We start from the raw sequence: 24,905 nt of genomic DNA, 5'->3' as shown, positions 1-24,905 counted from the left end.
CGTGCGATTTGATGCCGTTAGACTATTTTCTGTGGGACTACGACAAGTCTATGGTCTATGCCAACAAGCCAGCGACGATTGATGCACTTCGTACGAGTACCGAAAGTGACATTGCAACAGTATCGGCCGATTTATGATTGAAAACCAACGTAAATTGGTTCCTACGTCGGAACTTCTGCAAGCGTGCCCATGGTAGCCATGCTAAAGAAATCGAGTTCTATATGTAAAAATAAATTCATTGATATCCTAAATTGTTTTTGTTTTATTTAAAAACCTTTTGTAGCGGTTTTAAACCTGTTATTTTAGTATTTGAAGTGGTCTTGTCAGGGTTTCTTATAGTTCTCATATGTATAAATGCTCCAACATAGAATGAAATGGGCTTTCTCAAACTGTTTGATGAGCATGCTTATTTCGTGGTTAGAGAGCGTTGCCACCTGCCCACTATTTGCATGCTTTCTATCAATGATTCAAACCATTAAACAAATCATGAAACAGCAGAGTGATAGCGTCAACACTTTAGGAACCATTAAAGTCACTTGAACTCATTAATGCATTTAAGCGCCATAGAGAACGTGCACAGCGCCAAACAAACAGCTGCCACTTGAACTCACGCAAACCCAAGGACACACAGGCATATACAGCTAATGCAAAGCATATCATTAAAGAGCAACAGTGGCGTGTAATAGAGATGATGACCAGCACGCTAACCGCAACCAGCCACCACGACAGTTGCACAGGAAGCGCCCCCGCTGACACAGGCCGGCGAGTCTATAGTGAATATGAATGAGTGAAAGCGGTTAGCCTACAAAAGAGCAACAATACTTGCGAGTGCTTGAGTAAACTGGATAGCGGCAGGCAGAAACTATTGTAGTAACCATCGATTAGCTCAACATCATAACTACAGATGTCATTACCCCCCACTTGCTCTAGCCCCTAGCGGCCACACAGTTAGCTACTGAAGTAAGAGCATATAAATAACTCAATCACAGCTGTTGTTGTAAAAGCAAGCCACTTGATCTCAACACTATGCGGTGGTCAAGCGAAAAACTGATGCTGCGTCAATAAGCAAGCAACGAGAAGATTAAAGCAAGGAAAATAGAAAGAAACAAGCCAAATGAAGCAGGTGTAAGTATGTGAAATGTAATGAAACTGGAAGAAAAGTATGCGAATTAGCAACTTAGGCCTAAAATGTAAAACGAAATACTAAAGAGAAGAGAAAAAATGCTAAAAATGTGTTTAATCTTTACTGATGTAGTTGAAGAGAGCGAAATATACGTAGACAAGCCGAGGCACAAAAACACCATCGATGCTCTACAAATTGAAATGGGTGAAAAACCTGAAAAATTTGCACAGCCAAAAATGTTTATCACTTATGTATGTATGCGTGTTTAAGCGCACTTACATGTAGCTGAAACCTAATGACTTTCGACTGTGAACCAACAGTGCGTATGAGTAATGTCACTACACAAGGCTCACACATGCACCTCTGCCTACAAGCGTTTACGCAAGCACTGCCAGCAAGTATTCACTGCCAGCGTGGAGAAAAAAAACTACCTTAATGCATAGAAAAAATGGACCTTTTAGGGCAGCTTGAGAAAAAAGAGAAAAAAAAGAAATATCATTCACTTAGTGCTTAGGCAAAATCACTTTTCACCTGCTGACGAGCTGCAGCTTTACGCTCTGCACTCACATATATGTGTATAAACACATATGGGGATGTGTGTGTCTGCTGCCAAGATGGCTACATTAAAGTATCAAAATACTCAAAACCAATCCGAATCAAATGGAAGTGCAGAAATGTGATGTGAAAAGCGTTAAATTAGTAGAAAAGAAGCAAAATTTCGCACCTAAGTGCATATGTATGTGTGTATGTTTGGCCAACCAGTTAAGTGACAGTTCTTAAGAAAATTGAACGCTAAATCCAAAATCTAGAAAAACACGTAAATTCGCCTTCAACGTAGCAATAAATAATACCCCTCATAGGTGCATTTCTTAGATCATAAGGGGTATAAAAAAATTATTGATCCATCAGTTTCTATTGCAGCCATGTGTTATAGTAGTCCGATCTGAAAAATGTCTTCAAAAATTATACCGTTGCCTTGAATAGTTATCCGTGCCAAATTTTGTGACGATGTCTCGTGAAATAAAAAAGTTTTTCTTACAGAAATTTGAGTGTGATCGGTAAGTTCGAGCTGAACAATTTCTGCGGTGACTGTCTCTTTCACTTGGACAACAACAACTGCTAAATTCGGCGAAGATATTTCGTCAAATTCAGAAGCTTGCCATACAAGCCCCTATTTTATTATGATCGTTCAGTTTGTATGACAGCTATATGCTTCTTGGGAAGAACAGGATCGATATCTCGAAAATCTCTTAAGGTTTTTGTAGCAATATTTTGTGATTGTGAAAGATATTAAACATTTTTTCTGGCTTAATAATATTTAAATCATATCTACTATTATACTTGTGCCTCCTTTGCAAGTCCCATATTGTAACTCAGATATATTCTACTCAATTTTCGGCAGAACAGGATCGATGAAATCATAGCCTGATACAACAAATTTGGACTGGCGTCGGCAGATCAAAGATCACGTCTTTCTTCGCCAAATAGGAACAATTTGACTACGAATCAACCCAAAATTATTCATAGTAGCGCCATTTTCAATAACCACGTAAGCGGTGTCTACGCCAATAAATAAACAGTACCATCTGACCGATCTTTTTCAGATAGACGACGTAGATGGCTCCTTGTGAATCTCAAAAAGCAATATCGTTCCGTGATCTATGCTGTATAACAGTGCATCCATATTTCAACGACGATGACAACACAATGGAGAAACACTTTCTGTTAGCATTTAATCAGCTTCAGACACTGTTATGCAGTAGTCTTACGGTTAAGCTTTTTGTTCGGAATAAGGTAGTGTATACTTTTATGTTACTATTTGATGTGTACTTTCAATGGTACTAACTACTATAAATATACACTCAAGTTCAAATTTTACTTGGAGACGTACATAAATGGAGATCCATTTCGAAGTTTCTTACTTTTTTAAAGAGAAAACACAGAAACTTCAAATTTAATGGGGAAATGTTTATTATCATGCAAAATAACATTCTTTGGCATTTATTTTTTTTAAGATTATCTCTTTCTAATATTGGCTGCGGCTACGTCTCAGATGGTCCATCTGTCGTGTCCAATTTTCGATGACTCGTTCGAGCATTTCGATTGTTGTTCTGCTTCAAGCCTTGATTCGAAGCGAAATTGTCAACACAAACTTTAGACTTTACGTATCCTCACCGAAAACAGTGTAACGGTGTGAAATCACACGATATTGGTGGCCAATCAACCGGCCCAAAACGTGAAATTATCTCCTCACCTCACCGTGTTCTCTCAATAAATCCATAGATTGAAGCGATGTGTAATCCCGAGTTTCAATTTCAGGCATCCAATAATTATAATCGGTTATCATGGCGCGAATACGGTCGCCATCGACGATTACACTCTAACCGGCATCATTTTTGAAGAAATATGGGCCGATGATTCCACCAACCCACGCCAAACCGTTCTTTTTTCTAGATGAAATGGCTGCTTTTGAATCTCTTCATGTTGCTCTTTGTCCCAAATGCAACAATTTTGCTCATTGAGCCAGAAATGGGTCTCATCGCTGAACAAAATTTGACTTGAAAACGTAGGATCCTTTTGAACTTTTCAAGAGTCCATAGAAGGAAGCGTTGTCGCTTAGATGGGTCGAGCGGGTTCAGTTTTTGCACAAGCTGTGTTTGTACGGTTTCAATTTAAGATCTCGACGTAAAATGCGCCATACGTTAGTCCGAGTTGCTGCGAACGGCGCCGAATCGACTCCGAATAGTCTCTCTATGCACTCTATGCTACGGCTGCTACATTTTCTTCACCACGTGCTGGACGTGGACTATTCGGTCGAACAGTATCTAATAATGAATGGTGGGTCTCAAGCTGGGTGATGATGGTATTGCGAATAGTACGCTCAGTTGACGAATTATGTTGACCATAAGTTGAGCGAAGAGCTCGAAACACATTCTTTCCAGAACGTGAATTTTTGTAACAAATTTAAACGATTTGTAAACATTATTCGAGCGTAAGTCTTTCCAGTATGGATTGCCAAAAAATATTGAGCAAAACTAAAATGACAGTTTAACACGACTCAAGCGTGATCTGTCGAAAAAAGGCTATCGAAAAAATTACTTCTACCTGGATCACCCGGTATAAACAGCGCGTGCAGGCCGAAGCGTCAGACAAACCTTTCTCGTCAAAACTAAACATATTGTCATATGGAAATCAATATTCACAAGAACATTAAAAAAGTTTTTCCAATGTTCCAATATTTTCGGTTGGAGATCGTTATAATATACCTGTGATTTTAAATAACTTCATAAAAAAGAATCTAAAGGTGTTAAATCGACCTAGTGGGTCAATTCTGATTAGCAAAAGAGTGAACACGTCCTGAAAATGTCTCAAGCAGTAATTGAAGTGTTTTACAGGCTGTAAAACATGTGACACCATTTTGTTGAAACCACATACCGGCCGCATCAATATCGGAAAAAAGCGCTAGGCTAATGGCGCGATATCGAACACAAGTACCAGTCACTGCTGCCATACCATACTTTTTTGAAAATGGGGCTAGTTTCAAAAAAGTATGGTAACAATTATGCCCAAGCCCAAAATCCACACCAAACAGTGGCACGCATTTGTTTTTCGTCTATCACATGTGGGTTATTGAAATACAAAAAGCAAAAATTCAAAAGCAAATTTATAAAATCCCCAATTAATGGCAATTCAAAGTTCCGCAGCAATTTCTGGTGGCACTGTGCCACAACACACACACCAAACACCCAGTAAGTGTATATCACACACTGCAAGCGCTTCGTAAAGCGTATAAAAAAGGACATCGTTAGCGTTGATGGGCGCGTATTATGTCGGCATTTGAAGTGCTGCTACTTCTTTCCATTGCGACTATCACTTATACTCGCATGCCCTTTCACCTGTCTGTCTGCACGTCTAAATGCCTTTTCGGCCCAACTACGGGGTTTTTGTTCACTGGCGCTCCCTCTCACACTCTGCCGCTCGTTGCCAACACTTTTTGCTCGACATTTTGTGCCGACGTTAACGATGACGACGATGAGTACAAGTGCATCGCACTACATTCAACCAACTCTGTGTCTGGCTGTGTGTGTGTACGGGGGTGTGCGTATTATGTAGGTGCTCATCAGGAGTCAACAACTCAAACACTAACAAATGTTGTTTTTGTACTCGGTGCACATTCATCAACTTACAACAAAGCTGTGATAACAAAAAACACAATTTTCAGCCGCTATAACTGTACAAGTACGAAAAATGTTCGTAATCTGACGATGACAGTATGTCATACTGTACGAGTGTGTTCGTTGTTGTTGCGCTTGCAGGCATAGTTCCACTGAATGAAAACGAGCGCCTTAAGGTAGGCAATATTTCATCGCACTCACACATATGCATACATTTACTTAGCTGTGTTTGTGTCTGGTGTCTTTGCACAGGTATGTTTTATAGATGTGTGTGTGTGTGTGTGTGCGTGTGTGTCGAACAGCTGCTTTGCCTTTGTATCGCTAGAATGCGCCACGAATAGTTTGAGTCTCGACTGAATTCGACTGCAATGCTCAATCGTCATGTGTTGATGCGTGTAAAAAGCTGGAATGAAACTTAATTGAAATCCTTGCCGGTCTCCGTAGAGAAGTGTACGCAAATTGAGACACAGCAGTCATGCAAAAAATTGTATGTGTGTGTATGCAGTGCAATTTGTTTATAAACTGCACGGCGTTACTTTGATCGATTTCAAGCGGAAAATATTTCTTGGAAATTTCCACCAGCGAAATAAATCAAAGTGACGAGAGCTAGTTATCTTTAGAGAGCACTTTTTCTTTGGAATTTTATAAGTGAAACTAGCTATGCACAGAAATTCGTCATCCCCAGAAGGCAACGATATATAAAGGATGATTCATTTCGAGGTTCCCTACTTTTTTAAAGAGAAAACACAGACATTTCAAATTTAGTACGGAGTGTTTTTATCATTCGAAAGAACATTTTTTGGCATTTATTTTTTGAAGATTATCTCTTTCTAGTATTGGCTGCGGCTACGTCTCAGATGGTCCATCTGTCGAGTTCAACTTTCGATGACTCGTTCGATTATTTCCACTTGCAAGTGGGGAATGTCACATGTGATGTTTTATTCCAAGGCCTGATTCGAAACGGCATTGTCCGCATAGAACTTAAACTTTATACAGAGTTTGTCCGGAAAGTAATAGGACTGAGTCCATTTAAAAAAAATTAATGAACCAATCGTTACAGTTCTTTAAAAATTTTCAAAATAAGCTCCTGCTGCGTTGATGCAGCCAGCGCGATTCCCAAGTATTGAAGGCGTCACGGAACGCATTCAGCCTTGAGAGCCGAGGTGCATGCTGCTTGGATCCTCTCTGTCGTCTCAAAATGCTTGCCTTTCATCGGCCTTTTCAGGCAGGGAAACAAAGAAAAAAAGTCCGGGGGCCACATCTGGGCTGTAGGACGGCTGCGAAAGCGTTGGGATGCCTGCTTGGTTAGGTAGCTGTTCACAAGAAAAGCGGTGTGAACCGGGCATTGTTGTGCACTTTTGAGACCATCTTCGCGTACACCTTGCGCATGTTCAAGTGCTCCGTCACAATGTATTGAACCACAAATTTTGATTAATTTAACATCTGGGCAATTAAACGATTAGTCGACGGTCTGAGTTCAAAACTTTGCGCACAGGAGTTTCGGAACGTACCTATAAAAGTCATAAGTAGCTTTCAATCGAGATATTTTGAATTAATCTCTTAAAACATTGAAAAGCCCCGCAGCGAAATCAGCTGCCAGCTTGCTGACGTTAGGTGAGTTTTCCGCAAGTACTCACCGGCAGAGCTCGATAAGCAGGGAATCGGTGGATAGAAGGTTTCAAGTGGTTGGCGCAGGAGTACGCGACCCATCAGCAGAACTTTAACAAAATTTACGAACATGGAAGAAAAATGGCTGATGAAATGGACGCCGGCATCTATTGTGCGGAGCCACATTTCAGGCGACCCTTACTTTCCGTACTATATCCAGCGAAGCAGCTGAAGTACTAGCTAGTATGTCGCCAATAGACTTCCAGGGAGGCGAATTCACAAGATTATAAGAGCTATTAGTGCCAATTACAGAAGTTAAAAAAAGAGAGGAGAGAAAGAAGAACATAATTATATGGCAGCAATGGTGGTAAACCTCAAACAAAGGACGATGGACCCACAGACGTATACCTGACATCGATACGTAGATAACTAGACAAAATGGGGATCTCGATTTCCGCCTGACCCAAATATTAAGCGGCCAAATTTCAAAATGACGTTAGCCCGTATTGTACGATATATACGGAATCCATAGAAGACTCAGCACACGTGTTTTTTCCATTGTCCTCGGTTTTTAAACATAAGGGAAAAGTTAGAAACTGCACTAGGTAGTAGTTTAATGATGGAAAATTTTATTACATTTATGTGTCAGTCCCCTGATAAGTGGAAAGCTGCTAGCGAAGCGGCAACTTCCATCATGACTAAATTAAGACAGTTACAGCAGAATAGGCGTCAGTTCGTTCGTGCAAGGGAAGGGGACATAAAATGTCATGTCACTCCCACGAAGTTGTACCTTATCTGGTGGTTTCATCTTGAGTTGGGAATAGGTTAGGTTTAGCGGATTAAGTAAGGTTTGTTTCGTCGAAAAAAGACATTTTTTCGTGAATTTTTTTAGAAAAAATTATTGCTGTAGGTTTATTTTACTTATTATTATATGAAAGTACAACATTTGAAGGATACTTAAAAAAATCTTGAGTTGGGAATAGGTTAGGTTTAGCGGATTAAAGTTCCGCACTCCGGTTTTTGATGTTTCCACTTACTATAAAAAGGCGACCCTTCAAGCTACCGCAATACTGCAATGTCTTCTAGTCAGGAGTATTTGCGGTGAGGAAAGCTGCTGAGTTAGAACACGTTCTCTGCTTCTGTCCGGTATTGTCTAGAAGTCAGACATCAAGAAGCTTCGAAGCTCAATAGACCAGATGAGATATCAGAATTATACATCAAGTCTCTATTATATTTCGTAAAAAGCATTGACGTCTCACACGATAGAAGGTCGACCATCTAGTATTTAAGAAGACTTGTAGGTCTATGTATGGCCTGACAACCAGCCAGTACAACATAAACTAAACTAATCACCCACTAAGCTGAAGTACCACTTATTTAAGTATCCACAAGAAGTAACAAACGAGCAAAGTGCAAATTGTGGAAGTATAAAATGTTCGGGCTTTACTTTTTTATGCATTATTCAATTTTGTAAAAACTTTTTGGTACTTCACATTCATTCAATTACTACAAATTGCAACATTATTGAATAATAGCTGCACTCTGAGTTAGATTTGATATTCTTTACTTAACAGCACTTAAACGTGCTTCCCTTTAATCAATCATTTTAGTTACTCCAACTGTTTTGCTTTATCAAAATTATTTGGCACACAAGTAACTAGCAAAATAATTGAAATTCTCGTCGGACTGCATTAGACTGGCAGAGGCAGGAATTTTATTTTAATTTAACAGCCACAAAAAAAATACTAAAATAATGGCAATAAAAGCGTTCTTGTAAACGGAAATTACCGAACACAAATGGCTTTTAACTTCAATCATTTACATACAAGTATGTTGGCATGTTGGCATGTCGGTATGTGGCTGTGCGTGCGAACGCATAGTTAGTGTTTCGTTGCTGTACAGGAAGCATTTTGCGTGCAATGCTCTCAAATGCAATTACTGTTATATTTGAATACATTATTGCGATGGCTCTTTTATCAATAGATATTACTGGACACTCACTCATGCTTGAGTGCATACAAACACGACCGCATGCAAAACTCAATCATCTATACTGAGCATTAGGGTTGCACTCGTTGGTATTCACACTAACAATTTTTATACCCTGAATGGGGGTATATTAAGTTAGGCACGAATTTTTTAACAGCTAAAAGGAAATTAAGAAGAAAAGGAAATGTTTGAAATTCTATAACGTATATATAAAAGGTGATCTCCCTCTTAAAAAAAAACACAGAAACTTCAAATTTATTGTGGAATGTTTATTATCATTCGAAAGAACATTCTTTGCATTTATGTTTTGAAGATTCTCTATTTCAAATGTCTCAGATGGTTCATCCGTTGAGTCCAATTTTCGATGACTCATTCCTACGTTTCGACTGGTCACTGGCGAATGACATGAGTGATGTTTTGTTCCAAGGCCTAAATCGAAGCGGGATTTTATATAACCATACAGAAAAAAGTCTAACGATGTGACATCAACACGATTTGCCATCGCTGTCTTCATTATTTGCACGACAACCTTGCATGTTTCTAGGGATTCCTCTTCTGCCCGACATATTTATTTAATGTACTTGTTTCGCTGAGTTTGAGGTTCTTCTGTGGTGGCAACTGGCGTGCTCTCTTTTCTCCAGTTTTGTCGGGTTGTTTTAGAGTGATGGTGAGTGTAGGGAATCTAGTTATCTTACTACTTCTACGAAAGGTGGCCACATATTCCTCGTCTTGGACATCATTGTTATTCTTTCTGTAGATGTTTTTGTTGTTGTTGCGGTATGTTCATTTTTGCTCTAATAGGTCTCCGCTTCAAGTCGCTAACTCCGCACGTTGTAGCATTTGCTCTTTATGAACCTCGTGGTTGTCTATGCAAGCAGGGAGGCCACGCGAGGGTTGACACAAGTCCTTATAGGAGTTTATGTTCAGAGCCTGGTTCGGACACGAATCAGGAGCTTGTCTCAACTAAACTTATACGGCCAAAACATTATGGCGACGTGCATTGAACGTACTTGAAGTCCTGCCAGGAATTTAATGAGATGGTGGTGAGAACAGTATTAGTTTGCCAACCATTTCGATAAGATGTCACTCTTATTTACTGTGGTGATAGAATACTGTCCTCACCTGCGCTTTGTCAAACTAATCCGTTCGGGGTTTCCAGTACGCCATAATCAGAATCTTGTTGTATCCCTTTCGTCGGAAGGTTCTGCTTTGATGCGACTCCGGTGGAGGTTGTAGACGCTTATTTAAATGCGGCATCGATTCGCCTTTTCGCTGAAAGCTCATTGAGCGTATGAGGCGTTTTGAGTCAAATACCTCCTCTCCTGCAGTTCTTTGTCGGGGTTTGCTTATTACTATTAGCAACTAACCTACTTAGCATGGGCCGTCCACTATCCGCCAGCTATGACCACGGAAGTAGCCGGAGCTCAGCCTAATATTTGAAGTGATAAATTATTATACCATAAAAATGAATTTATAAATTTTATTGATCTTAAAAGCCTTATTATTAAAATATATTAAAATTGTTTATAGAAATCGTAAGGCATGGAAGCTGCTCGAAACCGAATCTTTACTAAAATTTTATTTTGCACAGAAAGAAGTATTTCGCCATCAAAGAGTGAAGCCCAAAACAATAGCGCATATGCCAGTAGACATGCCAGCGCAGTTTTCATTGCAAGTGCTGCCAAGTTGTTTCAGTTCAGCTGAACGAACTCGTTCGATTCGCTAATCTCAAGCGCTTGGCAGATCAAAGACAGCTTGAAAATGTCTCAATATATAAGGTGAAAGTTTATAATGTTTTCTTATACAGAAATCTATACCTGAAATATATGCTCGATGAAGCTTTAAGAACTTTTTCAGCTGTGTAAATATCACTAGCAAAAACGGATAACCCTAGTATAACCATAAAAATTATGTGTCTGTAAACATGTATGCAACTAACTGTCTATATGCATATGTATACAAAAAGCTTAGTCTATTCATCGAACTTATTAGAGCCGTCTCAGGCGAAGCTCAGTCACTTTTGTTTCGGAACGTCACACAAGCCGCCAAACCAGAGCGTAGGCATTAATATGTATGAAGTAACCATAAATGGCTTTTGGCACAAACAAATTGCTTGTGTGTACATAAATGCTTTTATATATATATATATATATATATATATATATATATATATATATATTTGTATATAGAAAGGTTATATGTAGCATAACATGTTCGATTACAGACATATGAAGTTCTACTTTCTAACGTATTACCTTCGTATCTGCAAACTACACTCCCTGCAGTGACCACTCCAGTGCTCGACATTACAATACAATCGCTTGCTTGCATTTGCCCCTCATTGCATTTTTATCGCATCATTGGCCCCTTCCCTTTAGGTATTGACCAATTACAGGTAATAGCAGCAAAGTGGCATAATGGATATGGAGAGTTAACTAAGTGACCAAGGGAAACCACTGCAACATTGCTTTTAATATTTATTGCACATTTTATGTTTTGTAGCTGGTACAATGCATAATCCTTGACTCCATGCCGCTTTGCCGCTCGTGTCGTCGGGCACAAAATGCCTTTAAACCATTTCATGTTGATACTTCGTTTGTGCAGCTCGTTGAGGCTTGTTGGAGTGTTGATATCCAATGCGCTTGAGGGAGTTAGTTGATTGAGCACCACTTGAGATGTTGCTCTTCGCACTCAAGTGGAATGTGAGCTCTTGAAAGGCACTCACTCTCCTACATATTTGTAGGTATATGCATACATACGTACATATATAAAAGGATTTTATATGCATTTATTCTGTAAGCAAAGCTGCAAAATGCCACACTTTTGTAAGCAAACAAGCAAATTATTAACAATTCAAAAATTATCAATTTATAATTACGTGGCGTCAACTTGATGAGTTCTCAGAGGTCCAGAAACAACAAACAATTTAGTTAAGTTCTATCGAATTGGTAATCGCCTATACTATAGATGAAAGATCGGCCTTCAGTAAAGGAGTTATTCCTTTTTCCCTTGTCTCAGCCCTTAGTACTTGGAGTACTCAAGCCGTAGCCGTCACATCGAATACGATTTTTGAATTTGAATGACATTATTATACTCTTATTAAAGTCATCGTTCCACCTTTCCTTGCAATATTCATTATTTCTAATTTATAAAGGTTCATAGCTACTACCAGAACCTAAATTCAGTATTACCTTCTTCTGGGTAGACACCGCTTTTGGTCAATCGATTATAGGTCAATCAATAACAGCACATCAGTTGCTTCTTCTTTTCGGTATTTGGCTTCAATTCGTGATACCAAGTGCAGTGAGGTCCCTCTCCACCTGATCTCTCCAACGGAGTGGAGGCCTTCTCTTCCTCTGCTTCCACCTGCGGATACTGAATCGAAAACTTGTAACGCTGGAGTGTGTTCTTCCATCCGGAAAACATCACCTAGCCAGCGCAGCCACTGTTTCTTGATTTGCCGAATTATGTCAATGTCACTGTATATCTCGTACAACTCAACTTTTCATCGACTGCGGACCATAAATGTTTCGCAAAACCTTTCTCTCGAAAACTCCGACAGCCGACTCATCAGATAATGTTATTATCCATGCCTTCGCTTCATATAGCAGGGCGGAATAATGAGGGACTTATAGAGTTTGGTCTTTTTTTATCGAGAGAGGACTTTGCTTTTCAATTGCTTACTCATCCGAAGTAGCACCTGTTGGCAAAACTGATTCTGCGTTGGATTGTTGTTGGTGTTGATGCTGGTTCTAAGATTAATGAAATTATCCACGACTTCAAAGTTATGAGCGTCAAGCAAAGTCGGCGTGCGACAACAGCTGTATACTCTTCTAAAAGATTGTACATTATCTATTTAGCTCTGAAACTCGTATTATTTTCTGCACGGATAGGTTGAAGAGTCACACGTTAGGGAGTCCCCTTGTCTGAGACCTCGATTGGTATTGAACGGCTCGGAGAGGTCTCTCCCGATCTTGACTGAGCTTTTGGTATTGCTCAACGTCAGTATACACACCTATATTAGTTTTGCGGGGATACCAAGTTCAGATCCAGGATTTTTATGTCTAAAGCAACACTGATAAAATAAGTTTGTTGTCGGTGAGCCTTATTCTTTCACACACTACGCTTGGCAGGACATTATATGAGATATTAAAGAGGCATATCCCACGGTAGTTGATACGGATTGTGGGGTCTCACTTTTTCTGGATTAGGCACACCATATTTAGGTTCCATGCTTTCATCAAATTTCACTGCCGTTCAGCAAGCTGAAGAATAGTTCTCTCCATATCTTCAGTATGCTCTGAACATCAGCCACTAGGTCACCACTTTGAGTCCTAAAAGAGTATGTTTCAGTCTTGAAACCTTGTCGGCCATCTTTAGCCATCATCTAACATATGTATTGACACTCGTTTCTTTGGTTTAAAAAGTGGTTTTTAAGCTGGATGTTCTGGACAGTTGTTTATTTGACTTCTTTTCTTCAATCAGGTTTGCCGAATTGGCCTTAAACGATAGTTGATTTCGTATGAAAACTGGGGAGAATCGATCTTAATGTAATTACTGAAAGACTCTCTGCTTAAATTCGTGGAATGCCCAGCGTCGCTCTTAATTTCGGATATTTGGGATCTAAGTTTTGGAAGTCCTACTATAAAGCTTGTGGAATGTTAATCTCAATGCCTTTGTTTCCCAATTTTATGATTGGCGGTGTATTAAGACCAAGTAAGTAATTTCAAAAATGAATCTCCTAATTAGAAGAAAACTTTAAACTAAAAGAACCATAAATATTCAAAGCTGAACACACAGTTCGCAAATGAAACAAAATGCGTCCGACCATAATTTAACAAAGGACTTAAATGTAGCGATAAAGAAAATAATAAGAATATAAGATTATGTCTGAGAATCAGTGTATTGATTTAGAAAGTGAAATTCGATTATTTGCACAGTTGCGAAATAAGTTGATGTGCTGAAAATAGCCCGAATGTGGTATTGGTAACATTTTCGCTTTCGATTTAATTTGACGAAGCCAATAAAATTTTATTCAATTTGTATACTTGTATATGTGCCGGTCTATGTCTGTTCAGTCGAAATGAAAGTAACAAGGAGCTCTTTCTTTTTCGGAAGGACGACGAGGGTCATAACCCAGTCGATATAACCACTGCAGCGACATATAAAAGTTGAAAAGCCAATTACACAACAACGAAAACCAGAAAGGTCATAAAGGCCAATAGCCAGCCATACAGTCATTCAGCCATTCGGACAGTCGTTCGGTACGTCTAACGGTCGCTCGAACGGATGTGCAGTGACGGCTGAGTGCGCCAGTTAGTTAAAAATAGATTGAAGAAGATATAAATGGAATTGAAGGCACTGTATTGAAAGCAAATCCAACCGCCTTTGCGGTTTAACACATATGTATGGCTTGTACTCGTACATACATATGTATATGCCGTATATTGCGCAATAAAAATATCACAGGACACAAGCGAGTGCGCCAACACACACACGCTTACATACATACGTACCATGCATCCCAATGTAAGTGGCACAATAAAAGTCAGACTAATGGGCGGGGCTTAGAAAGTGCGCACAAATTAATGGATCAACCCATCCGTTGACGAACACACATGCATGCATATATACAAAGTTCGCAATCGGCAATTCAAATATTTATAGGTTTGTGTATGCGAAAAAGCTAAACCGCAATGGCTATATCGATTTAGTTGAGCATTACAATAATTCCATAACTCCAAAAGCTTTGAAATGCATATGTGAAGGTATATGAGTTCGAAGAGTACTCAGCCTACAAAAGAAAAACGAAAATTTTTTAGAGTAGCGCTTTATTTTCCAGACTATGCTTGTTAGCTCGACGTACACGACACTGCGATGTTCCAACTTCTTTAACCCACTGGAACCATCAGCTCGCAGACCACGGTGAAGGTATGAGCCGGTGGTTGTCATGGAGGAAGAATACTTTTTTCTTGGTCAAATTTAGGAAAAGAGCAATTCGGCGGCAATAATTGGGCACAGTAGAAGCGTTGGCTTATTTTCATGGCGGGTTCCAAACCCAGCGCACAATCCTTACTTCAGCTCGCCTTGAAACGGCTGTTTTTTGACTGCCCACATGATATGGTCTTAGAACGGAAGTCGTGAGCTGCTTGAGCCATATGTAAAAGAATCGTTTCTGGCCACACCCAAGTGATTGGCGCTCAGGGAACTTTCCCGGCTATAACCGAATAAGCGGTGTCTACGGCAATAATAAAGAAGAAGAACCGTAGACAGTCCTTCTACAGGTAGTTGATGTAGAACACAGAAAACGATAGCCTTCACCTTTCCGGTAGCTTTTTAATGATCATTTTTGTATACCAGTGGATCTAAGATACGCCGACGGTCACGAAACGACAGAGAAACTTCTTCGGAATGCCCTTAAACAGCGTCATATATGGATGTGATGTGGTATCATGGTGGCACTTGCTGTCCGGAATAAAAAACGTTGCACTCAATTCTCCGGCAGTTTTCTCAAGTCAAACACTTCAAGCTGTATAAAACCCAAACAGGCTTTTGTGTTGCCGACTCTCTCATCTATCCTGAGAACATTCAACCGACAATCTGTCCATACAAGATCGTGTTTATTATCCTTCATGGTAGCCATTACTGGGGTACCTGGGAGTGACTCACCAGAAAACGGCGTGTGTCTTTGATCAATTCGGCGAAAATATATCACACTAACCGTCTATGGAAACAAGGCTACATATTTATTGGATCGCACTCGTATACGACCTTATTTATTTGCATGTTTATAGACGTCATATATAGTCGACAGTATGAAAAAATAGCTTCAGTAGAGATAGTTAGAAATTCGTTCCTGATGATCAAGGCCCGAAAGTAAAAGGTTCGTTTAGAAAATTTATATTATACCCTGAGCTGCATATATTACATTTCTCAGGAAGTTGGTAACAACCAACAGGATGGTCGGAAAACCTATAAAGTATATATAACGGATGTTCCAAGCAGAGATACTTTTTCAATAGTATTTTTTTTGACAGATCACGATTTCTGTATTGCTTGGTATGACTATTTGACTGAATCCACTCGACCTTTCCCAGGGACATGACTTCGATTTAAGGGCGCATGGAAAGTACCAAGAAGATCCGATGTTTGCGAGACAAATTTGCTTCTGCGGTCAGGCCCATTTATGGCTCAATGGGGATGTAAAAAAGCAAAATCGCCGGATTTTGGGACAAAGACCTGAAGAGCTTCAAAAGCTGCCATTTCATTTAGAAAAAAGAAAGGTTTGAGGTGGTTTATGAGGCGGTGGAATTATCAGTTCATATTTCTTCAAAAATGACGCTCGATTGACGCAATGATAACCGACTATTTGGTGCCTGAAATTGACGCTCATGATCTCGGCGACATTTGATTTCAACAAGACAGCGCCACTTCGCACACATCACATGAATCAATGGATTTATTGAGAGAACACCTCGGCGATCAGATTATTTTTTTTTGGGTCGGTTAATCGGACATAAATATCGTATGGTATCACACCGTTAGACCTTTTTCTGTGGGGATATGTAAAGTCTAAAGTCTACGCGGACAATCCTGCTTCGACTCCGGAGCAAAAAAAGTAAACAATCTCGAGATGGATCACTCTATATGAATGGTCAGTATGACGAATTGAGCCGATTTAGTCATGACCGGCTGTCAGTCCATCTGTTCATCAGTCAGTATGTGCCCCAGTATATACGTATGTATGAGAACTAGTAAATTTTTGAGACATCGATATGAAATCGTGCACACGTGCACCCTGTAGCATATAGTTGTCATACAAACTGATCGGTCAAAATCAAGTTCTTGTGTGGAAAAGTTTAATATGAGACAAGTTATCTCAACAAAATTTGTCTTGGATTGTTATTTGAGGCAGCGGTATAAACTGACAGATCAAAATCAGTATTTCTATACCTCTTTATATAATAACTATAAAAATTATTATAGCATCGGTGCAGCCAAAATTTTACATAGAAATTTTTATTCTACAATAGAACTTTTTTCACATATCGTCAGGTATATCGTGGACTGTAGTATAAACATTTTTTTTTCGGAATTTTTTGATGACATCTGTCGGAGAAAGGGCTGGGTGAGTGAGATGCGTTTTTTCACTGGCGGACACGATTTCTCATGTTTGGATCATCAGAAACACAAAAACCGACTTTATTCTTAAAAAATGCGTGGATGGTTATCGTGCCTACTAGAATCATGAAAAAATTTTGAAAAAAAAATAATTCACGCAAGCGGTGTTTACGCCAATTAAGAGGAAGAATAATTCACGTTTTTTTTTTTTTAATTTTTCCCCATGTTTTTTTACATAAATTTAGTCATAACATTGTCAATAAATTATAAAAAATTATGAATCTCGTAGGGACGATAGCCAAGCGTTTTGTGAACATTTAAAAAAAAGTAAGCAAATCGGTTGAGTAGTTCGACCGGAGTCATGTCCTCCAGTATGAAAAAGTATGTTTTGAGAAAAACGCGTTTAAAGTTTGAGGTGTGTACTCCGAGCGCTTCGAACGACGAGCGGTATTATTATTTTTGGGCCTTTTTCGAAACCTTCAAATGGAAAAGTGGGTTTCTAAATTAATGCTAAGGGTATAAGGGTACAGAAAATGCAAAAAAAAAAAATTTTGAAAAAAGATTACTCTACTGACCCCTTAACGTCTTTTTCTTGTTTTTAAATGAATTTAGCTTCAGATTTAAACCGAATTCTAATTCGACATAAGCTACTCTGCCTTTAAACTAAGTTTATGAAAATACATTGGCTTTATTCGATTGCCGCAACAGTATACGGGTACACATATGTACATATATAAAGTGACCACTTCACTGGACAACTCAATACGACATGTATGTATGTATATCTACGCATTTCCAGCCTATGTCGGCGCGTCCAACAATATTCAGTTAGCACCAGCAGTAACCAACAAAAGTCAAAACAACAAAAAATATTGCAAAAAAGAGAAGCAAAAAATTTTGCTTCGAAATTTGCGCATAGAGTAGTTATGTATACATACATACTTGTATGTATGTTGAAATAAAAAAGCAAATTTGTTCACAGGAACAAAATTCAATAAACACTGTCTAGAACAAAAAGCGGCGAAGGGTAGAGCGTGTCGGCATGGACCAAAGCCATCACACTTTCATATTTGTTTTCTGGTCGTAACTATTTGCAAGGTTGTTATTTTCATTGCTTTTAGCCCGGTCTCTGTTTGCACATAGTATATGTATGCACACACATTTATATGTACATAAAGTGAATTGAGCGAAGTGGCCACGTGGGTGGTCAGTCATGCGATAATATAGTCATTGCCAGCACAGCTCCGCCGCCGCTCCTGCCGCTTTATGCCTTCTGCACATATCCTCACTGCTCATATTTCGCTTTTATGCACTTTATTGAAAGAGAGAGAAAAAAAATGTTTTTTTTTTTTAACTTTTTCATGACGTACTCCGTTGATGACAATGAATTTTGAAAGCCATTCAACCTTGGGAGGTGTGCTTTTGGTTCAACTCCTTCGTCAATTGGTGTTCGACAAATTGAAAGTCGAAAGTTGAAGGTTAGTAAACATACATATGTTTATAAAAAAGGTCGGTCTAGAATTTCGTGGTGGCCTCCCTTTGCGAATAGTACTTGTATACCTTAAAATTTTACTAGCATTTCTGATCAGAAGCAGGAAATGAATATCGAAAGCAGCAGCAACGAGTAAAACTTAAAGATTTATTGATTCGTTGATTGAAGAAGAAGAGAATCTTAAATTGTCAGTGATATGCTACTATATTTGTAAAATGAGCTGATAGTTCTGCCAAAGCGCCATGAAAACCATTTTACATCTGCGCATATGTAATTCTCTGTTTGCATTAGACACAACTGGACAAAGAACAAAGCCATCTATCAAGGGTAGAATAGAGTATTTACATATATTATATTATACCGCTTGAGCATCCGATACAAATTTTGAAATCTGGCGCTCACTGGCGTTTGCCCATTCCCCAGCTCTGTATAGTATTCTCATATGATCATCTCAATCGATGACACTGGAGCAGACGTTCCATTGCGCGACCATGAAGAAGTTCAAATAGCAATTACCCGTCTGAAGAACAACAAAGCTCCTTAACATCGCATATAAAGTTCTATCGAGCGTATTGTGTGAAAGATTAAAGCCCACCATCAACAAACTGATTGGACCTTATCGGTGTGGCTTTAGACCTGGAAAGTCAACAGCCGACCAGATATTCGCCAAACGCCAAATCTTGGAAAAAATCCGTGAAAAGAGAATCGACGCGCACCACCTTCTCGTCGATTTCAAAGCTGCTTTTGGGCAGCATGAAAAGGAGCTGTCTTTATGATGATATTGATATCATTGGCCTCAACATCCGCGCCCTATATCTGCTTTCTCCAGAATGAATTACAAACAGTCGCCGCACTCGCGATTTGGCTCCCACGTCACTATTGATAGTCATAGCTACGAAGTCGTAGATAATTTCGTCTATCTTGGAACCAGTATTAACAGCAACAACAATGTCAACCTCGAAATCCAACGCAGAATAACACTTGCCAACATGTGCTACTTCGGACTAAGTAGGCAATTGAGAAGTAAAGTCCTCTCTAGACGAACAAAAATAAAACTCTATAAGTCACTCAATATTCCCGTCCTGCTTTATGATGCAGAGGCATGGACGATGGATGAACTAGAAAATAAGGTCAAGGGTGGTCATACAGCCCATATATTATACCGCTTCAGTCTCCAATCCAAATTTTGAAATCTTGAACTCACAGCGTTTGCCCATATTTAGCTTTGTATAGTATTCTCATGTGTAGGAATCATCTCTTTTCAGATATTTGTACAAGTACTATATCTATAGAATCAATGTATAATAAGATAAAATCGGTTCGATACTACCCCCAACTAAAGCAAAAATTTTACTGGTGGACAGAAAATATCGGCGCACATGTTTTCCTTTCGCAGTTCGTATACGAGATCCATCCCCAGAGACCCAGCAAAATCAAGCGGCGAAAAAGGAGTTAAGAATACAAATGATGAAGAAAAAAGAAAAAAATGGAAAATTGCAGAAACAACTGTGGGCTTAGTTATAAAATAGTAATGAACAAACTCAGAATTTGAGCAAAGCTACCTAACTCAGCCGGAGCCAAAATTGATCACATAGTAAGCGAGAATCCACATGCGTAAAGCTGAAGACTAAGAAATCACCCTGCCTGGACGGGTTCCCAGCATAAATCCCTAAAATAATCGCAGCAGATCGTCGCGCCATACTTTTGAAAGTATTCAACGCCTTCCTCAAAACTTGAATATTTGAATATTTCAAAAATAATGAAAGCTTGGTGGCAACAGTTCAAAAATTTCATACAAAGTGTAGTCGGACTTGTGTTTTAACTTCGCCAACTCTGTAGAGATTTTGAGATGGCGGCCAATTTAAATCTTGCGTTAATTTTGGATACCGTGTATTTGTACTTCCTCATCAATAACTGGAGTAATTTATAAGTAACGCGGACAAAACGCAAGAATTATACATATAATAAAGCTTTATGTATAGAAATTATTTTCGAAATTAAACTAATCCTTATTTCATCATTCAAGCCACCATACTTTAAAGCTTCTAACTGCAATTTGTAAATATCTCTTTCGACACAAGTTTAATTACTATAATTTCATAAAGATATAGATGGCGGACTTAAACTTGCTCAGCAAAATGAAAAATGTCTAAATTTTGAATGGAGAGGTTCGTGACATGTAAACAGAAATTAAAAGAAATAAAACTTAAAAGAAAAATGCAAATTAAATGCAACGCATTTCAATTTGTGCAACTATCTCATACTTTCCAGCTTCCCTTCTGCTTGCAACGAATAATCTGAAGCCTTTAAATGTGATTACTCACAAACATTTGCTCCATAACAATGTCTAACACTGTAACAAAGAACATCTGAATACTTTTGTCTTTATCGAGTTCAACTTCTGTGTCAATGCAATTTAAAGGAATAAATTGTACGAGCATACATGTTTATGCATATGTACATATGTGTAAGTATGTATTGCCAACAATTGCAAGAGAAATGTGGATGCAAAAATGCAAAAAAGCAACAAAAAATTGTGCTGACAGCAGCAATGCATGGTCAAGTGAAACTTGCTTACATTATACTATATTATAACATAGTAATGCTTGCTTAGATAACCCTTACATATGTATATGTATAAATATGTATTAATATTGTCAATATGTATATAAGACGGTCGGAGAACAGGAAAACTGCAGAGAATATAGAATTGTGTGTGCTCAAACATCTGACAGAAAGCGATTGGCATCAACTTCTTTCAGCGAGCGGAAGTATTATTTGTTATTCGGTATACATGAAAGCTTTTCAAGCATGATCAAATCAGTTCTGGAACCCACAGCAGAAGATATATCTGAGGGTTCGTATTTTCATGTAATCTAGTCTCGTATTCTACGATTTCTACTTTTTTCGAAGGGACCATCTAATTCTAAATACATTATATAAAGATATTCTTAACAAATTTAGGGAAATAGGAAGTTTCAATGAATCTCTAGCCGCTAGATGGCGTCAAGTTAGAATATGTAACAAAGTTGTATTTATAATTCGCGCTGACTAATTTCTAAATTGTGTTAGGTCGAAATTTATATGTCTATATTAATTCAAGTCCCCCACTATGAGCCCTTAATAGTAACGCGCTAGTTCTCTGGTCATAGTTTTCTATAGACATATTGTATTTCGCTTCCAAATATTTGAAACAATATTTCGTTTTGTGGATCTTGTAAGAAATGAAATTAAACGTAAAACACATCCCCAATTAAAGAATCAAAACAGACTCGGATAAGACACCATCTTTTGACGAAGACCCTTTCAAAAGTATACAGGATTACGATCTAAGGGCATGCACCAGCCTAGTCCGATGAAGATATCTTTGGCGCAACGGTCGGTAAATTCAGCCTCCATGATAAAACATTCCAGATGGGTTGAGGCTGATTGCTTTCGCCCCGGCCCGAAATGTGGTTACTGTAGTTTCCAGCATAAGAAAACTTATCAAGCTACCTGGCTGTCTGGAAGACAAGTCTCCAGTGTTCTAAACATGCGTACGCTCCGTAGTCCATACACCGTCCCGGTTCTTTATCTTGTTGCAGCCAAGAAACGCACCCGCCTCTGTGCAGCAAAAAACGCATATCAACAAACACAAGGAGTGTTCGACGTCGAGAAGCCTCATTCACAACAGACAGTCGAACGATTTCTACTCGACTTGAACTTCTGCACTCTGAAAGCTCTCATCAGCAATTCGGTATAAGGCAACTGTGGGACGGCATTTCAAGCTTCTTAGGTACAGCTGCAAACGAAACCATTGGTTTTCGGAAAATGCAAAATAACAGCTGGTACGATGAGGAGTGCCGTGTCGCAGCGGAGAGAAAGCAGACTTCCCACGGGTGCAGGATGGGTTAGATAGCGAGAGTTGAAGAGGGAAGCGGGACACATTGCAGACAAAAACAGAGGGAGATGCGTGAGTACGAAGAGCTTGACAAGCTGGCCGACGGGCGTAATGCTCGAAAATTCTACGAAAATGTGCGGTGACTAACAGAAGGTTTCAAAACCGGAGCATACTCTTGCAGAACCCCAAGAGGTGATCTAGTGACCGATGCCCATATCATACTAAAATTATGGAGGGAACCCTTCTCCAGCCTGCTGAATGGCAGTGAAAATGTAACGCCAGAAGAACGCGAACCCGATTCCCCATTCGAGGACGATGGAGCAGACGTTCCATTGCCCGACCATGAAGAAGTTCGAATAGCAATTACCCGCCTGCAGAACAACAAAGCGGCGGGGGCCGATTAATTGCCGATCAAGTTATTTAAATACGATAGTGAAGAACTGATAAGAAGCATGTATCAGCTGCTTTGTAGATTATGGTCAGACGACAGCATGGCCGATGATTGCAATTTAGGTGTGCTCTGTCCAATTCACAAAGAAGGATACATCACAATCTGCGCATCTATCATGGGATAAGCTACCTGAACATCACTTATAGGGTTCTATCGAGCGTATTGTGTGAAAGATTAAAGCCCACCGTCAACAAACTAATTGGACCCTATCAGTGTGGCTTTAGGCCAACAGACTAGATATTCACCATGCGCCAAATCTTGCAAAAGACCACTGAAAGGAAGGTGGACACACACCACCTCTTTGTCGATTTGACGACACGAAAATAGCTTCCTATCCCGCTATATATGACTTCGGTATCACCGCAAAACCAATACGGATCTCTCCGAGCCGTTTGATACCAAACGAGGTTTCAGGCAAGGCGACTCCCTATTCGAGCGACTTCTTCAATCTAATCCTGGAGAAATTAATTCAAGCTCCAGAACTGAATAGAAAAGATACAATCCTCCATAAGAGTGTACAGCTGCCGGCTTAGGCCGATGATATTGATGTTTTCTCCAAGTTGGACAAAGAAGCGAAACATATGAGTTTGGTAGTTAACGCTAGCAAGATAAAATATTTCCTGTCAATAAACAAACAGTCGTCCATTCGCGTCTTGGCTTCTAAGTCACTGTTGACAGTCAAAACTTCAAAGTCGTATATAATTTCGTCTATTTCGGAATCAATATTAACACCAGCAACAACGTCAGCCTCGAAAACCAACGCAGAATAATTCTTGGCAACATGTGATACTTCGAACTGAGTAGGCAATTGAGAAGTACAGGCCTCTTTCGACGAACAAAGACTTACAAATGTATGAAAACACTTCAGCTTTGTGATAATTCGTCGCAGTATCCGTCAGATGAAGCAGGGGAAGAGGAGGATCTCCACTTCTTGCAAATACCAGGTGAAGACAACGAAAAGGAAGAACGAAAGAAGCAGAAAGAAGATTATAGCCTCGGTGCACCCGAACTTAACGTTTGTTCTTGTATTATTCAAATATTTGTAACGGATGTGTTTCTCACAAGAAAATAATAAAAAGAAAGTGAAACGTCTATTTTTAAGTTATTTGTCTTCCTTGCAGTTGTATGCAGCTTGCTGGCCATCAGTGCTGAGCTTTATCGAAAATAAATCGTATCCAAGAAAGTTTTTTTTATAAAAAAAATGAGCACAGTTCGCTTGTTTGAATTTTTAGCACTTCCGGTAGACAGATTTAGCACTTTCCTTATGAAGCACCGTAATTGTTGCTACTTACACAGCCCGGTGCAAAGAGCAAACAATGATTGTGAGTAAGAGTTGCAGAAAAAGCCAAGAAGGCGTGCTAAAACAACGTCTCTGGCTTTGTTGAACATGGTCTTGGCAACACTACAGCACAGTCGGTAGCAGCGTTTCGCAGAAGAATTACACAATTCGCTAGCTTATACTCGTATACTCCGGCTCTTTGTTGTCTAAACACAAGCAGAAAGGGTAGCAACAACAGCGACCTCTCCAACGTTTGCTTAGTTACATCCGGTTGTTTCTTCTTCCAGCTGTCCTTTTTGCTATCTTCCTCTCAAGAGTTCTTCACATTTAACCGTTTACTTCGTACTTCCTTACCATTTTCCTTTCATCTTCCGGTCGCTATTCGCAACCCTGTTCAGAAACGGCTCAGTGTTTTTATAGCGGTATTTTCTGGCTACAAACATTCCGTTTTGTTTTGTTTATACTCCTTTGTTCACTTGCTATAATCCTTTGTAATTGCGCAGTGCTTTCCCATTTTTTTTCCTCTTTTGGTTGCCTATCTTTAAGGTAGGCGCCACTTGATGGAGCTAATGCAGCTGCGAAATGCCATCGTAAGTGTGCTCTCCGATACCTTCGGAGTACTAAGAAGGAGATGAGCGCGAAAATTATGTCAAATGCCTAGGCTTAGTTCACTTAAATGAGGTTATTATTTTTAATGTTACAACCGCCTCGTAATTATGCTGCGAAAAAAGTTCCGAACAACAATGACGGCAATCTTTAGCCGACACTAATGCTAAAGGTGTGCAGC

At 39.3% G+C, this 24,905-nt stretch overlaps 1 protein-coding gene across 1 annotated transcript in view; it reads right to left on the bottom strand.

The window, feature by feature from the left end:
- LOC120768322 (hemicentin-1) overlaps positions 1 to 24,905 on the bottom strand; it is a 196,791-nt gene that overhangs the window by 8,092 nt on the left and 163,794 nt on the right. The window lies entirely within an intron of this gene.

The sequence above is a fragment of the Bactrocera tryoni genome, chromosome 2 (assembly GCF_016617805.1).
Source record: "Bactrocera tryoni isolate S06 chromosome 2, CSIRO_BtryS06_freeze2, whole genome shotgun sequence".
Classification (NCBI taxonomy): domain Eukaryota; kingdom Metazoa; phylum Arthropoda; class Insecta; order Diptera; family Tephritidae; genus Bactrocera; species Bactrocera tryoni.
Note: the sequence above shows the minus strand (reverse complement) of the source record. Positions and strands in the feature narration are given on the sequence as shown.